Source organism: Triticum aestivum, chromosome 6B (genome assembly GCF_018294505.1).
Source record: "Triticum aestivum cultivar Chinese Spring chromosome 6B, IWGSC CS RefSeq v2.1, whole genome shotgun sequence".
NCBI lineage: Eukaryota > Viridiplantae > Streptophyta > Magnoliopsida > Poales > Poaceae > Triticum > Triticum aestivum.
In genome coordinates, this window is record NC_057810.1 from 673,521,581 (window position 1) to 673,524,897 (window position 3,317).

The window sequence follows — 3,317 nt, forward strand, 5'->3', positions numbered from 1 at the left end:
AAAAAGTGCTGCATTTTATTGGAGAAGATTTGCTATGAGTGTGGAATGATACAAATAGTGCGGAAAGCAAGGGATTGGACGAATTAAAGGCGTCTCCCTCCAGGGGTAGGCCGCGGAATGGTGTATTTAATAAATTTAATGCTCGTAATGGAGACCACCTGAGTGTTCGTCACGGCCTTTGTCCCTCCCTGGCTGTTGCATCATGAGTTCGGCAGGTTCGCCGCCGGACAGAGTTCTGTATAAAAAAGAGAGAAATAAAAGATAAAAAGAGAGACACACTTGGGAGCCCCTGGTGTGGTCGAACCGCACTCTGGGTCTGTTGTGGTTGTGCCTCTCCCCCTATGCCCATGGTATCTCCAGGGCGTAATTATGTACGCGAAGAGTTTGTCTTACAATTGTGCGAGGGCTGGGGTTGAGGCCGCATTGCTACGCGTGCTCGGAACGTGCCAGGTGGTCTTGGTTGATGTTGCTCCGGGCGCGTTTGGCCGTGTCCGGTCGTTTAACGGCCGGACTCGAAAATTGCCTTAAAAGGCTGCTCTGTACTTCTTCCGCGAGAGCCGCAGTATGTTCCTCCGTTCGGAGGGAGAGTTCCGTGTTTCCATTGACCGTGATGACTCCACGAGGGCCTGGCATCTTGAGCTTAAGGTATGCATAATGCGGCACCGCGTTGAATTTTGCGAACGCGGTTCATTCGAGCAGAGAGTGATAGCCACTGCGGAATGGGACTATGTCGAAGATTAACTCCTCGCTTCGGAAATTATCCGGGGATCCGAAGACCACTTCCAGTGTAACTGAGCCTGTACAACTGGCCTCGACACTTGGTATGACGCCTTTGAAGGTTGTCTTTGTAGGTTTAATCCTTGAAGGGTATATGCCCATCTTTCGCACTGTATCCTGATAAAGCAGGTTCAGGCTACTGCCGCCGTCCATCAGGACTCTCGTGAGGTGAAATCCATCGACGATTGGGTCTAAAACCAATGCGGCGAATCCGCCATGGCGGATACTGGTCGGATGGTCTTTTCGATCGAAAGTGATCGGGCAAGAGGACCATGGGTTGAATTTTGGGGCGACTGGCTCCATCGCGTATACGTCCCTTAGTGCACGCTTCCGCTCCCTCTTGGGTATATGCGTTGCGTATATCATGTTTACCATCCGAACTTGAGGGGGGAATCCCTTTTGTCCTCTGTTGTTCGGCGGCCGGGTCTCTTCCTCGTCATCGCTGTGTAGCCCCTTGTCATTGTTTTTGGCGATTAATTTGCCTGCCTGCTTGAATACCCAACAATCTCTGTTGGTGTGGTTAGCTGGCTTTTCGGGGGTTCCATGTATTTGACAGGAGCGGTCGACTATTCGGTCCAAATTGGACGGGCCCGTAGTGGTTCTTTTGAATGGCTTCTTCCATTGACCGGGCTTGGAGCCCCGGAATCCAGCGTTGATTGCCGTATCCTCATTGTTGTCGCCGTTAATGCGGCGTTTGTTTTTGTTTCGACGCGACCTGCCATTGCGGTCCTTGGTATCCGGACTGCCAGCATTTTTGCTGAGGTTGTTGCTGCGAGCTAGCCAGCTATCCTCTCCCGCGCAGAAGCGGGTCATGAGTGATGTGAGGGCTGCCATGGATTTCGGCTTTTCCTGTCCTAGGTGCCGGACCAGCCACTCGTCGCAGATGTTATGTTTGAAGGCAGCGAGGGCCTCTGCATCCGGACAGTCGACGATTTGATTTTTCTTTGTTAAGAACCGTGTCCAGAATTGCCTGGCCGATTCGTCTGGCTGCTGGATTATGTGGCTTAGGTCATCTGCGTCCGGTGGTCGCACATACATGCCCTGGAAGTTGTCGAGGAATGCGGCTTCCAGGTCTTCCCAGCATCCAATTAACTCTGCGGGCAGGCTGTTAAGCCAATGCCGAGCTGGTCCTTTAAGCTTGAGCCGGAGATATTTGATGCCGTGAAGATCGTCGCCGCGGGCCATATGTATATGGAGGAGATAATCCTCAATCCAAACCGCGGGGTCTGTTGTGCCATCGTAGGATTCGATATTAATGGGTTTAAACCCTTCAGGGATTTGATGATCCATTACTTCGTCAGTGAAGCATAGTGGGTGTGCGGCGCCTCTGTATTGAGCAATATCGCGACGTAGCTCGAGAGAGCGTTGTCTGCTGTGTTCGGCCCGGCCGGAGTAGTTGTATCCGGCGCGATGGTATTCGTCGTGGGTCTTGGGGCGCCCACGTGATCCATAGATAGATCTGGATTGTCTTGCCTTGTCCTCCAATATATCCCGCAAGTCCGGCGCGTTCCCCCGTGGCTTCATGCTTTTTGAGCGGTGCCGGGGTACGGTTTTGGTGGAGGGCTTGCACGCCTCTCTGTCGCAGCCACGAGGTGGTCGGTCTTCCATATTGTGCGCTGGTGATGTAGGTTTGTACGCTTCCTCCTCTAGTCAGGGGAGCAACTTGTGTTTTGGGTAACTTTTGGAGGGGCGTTCGAGTTCATACTCTTCGGCCGCGAGGACCTCGGTCCATCTGTCGGCCAGTAGGTCTTGATTAGCTTGAAGCTGTTGCTGCTTTTTCTTTAGGCTGTTTGCCGTGGCCATTAGCCTGCGTCTGAAACGCTCTTGTTCGACGGGATCCTCAGGCACGACGAATTCGTCGTCGTCGAGGCTTGCCTTGTCGCCGTAGGGAGGTAAGTAATTATCATCCTCGACCTCTTCGTCTGCCGCCCTCTCGTGAGGGCTTGCTTCTGCCTCCTCCTGCGCTGGATCGTGCTGGAGGGGGTTGTCTTCGGCACTTTCTAGGGTGTTATTATCTCCTGTGCCGGAATCTCTATTCTTGCTGTGGCGGGATTTAGAGCGGCGCCGCTGATGTCGGCGCTTGGGCTGTTTCTTTAAGGAATCGGCCTCCGTTGCTTCTTCGCCGTCCCCATCTTTTGGGGTGTCCACCATATATATGTCGTATGACAAGGTGGTCTTCCAGTGTCCTGTAGGCACTGGTTCTTGATAGTCTCCGGCATCGTCGTCCATACCGTCGATGTCTTCGGAGTCGTAGTCGAGTACGTCGGTTAGATCGTCGACGGTGGCTACGAAGTGGGTGGTGGGTGGGCTCTGAATTTCTTCGTCGTCCGCGTCCCAACCATCCTGGCCATAGTTCGGCCAGGGCTCTCCGGATAGCGAGAGATGCTTCAGCGAATTTAAGATATCGCCGAAGGGTGAGTGCTGAAAGATGTCCGCATCGGTGAATTCCATGATCGGCGCCCAGTCGGATTCGACTGGCAGGGGCGCAGGAGGTTCGGAGTCCGACAGAGAGTCCGGCACCTCGGAGTCATGAGCTTTAT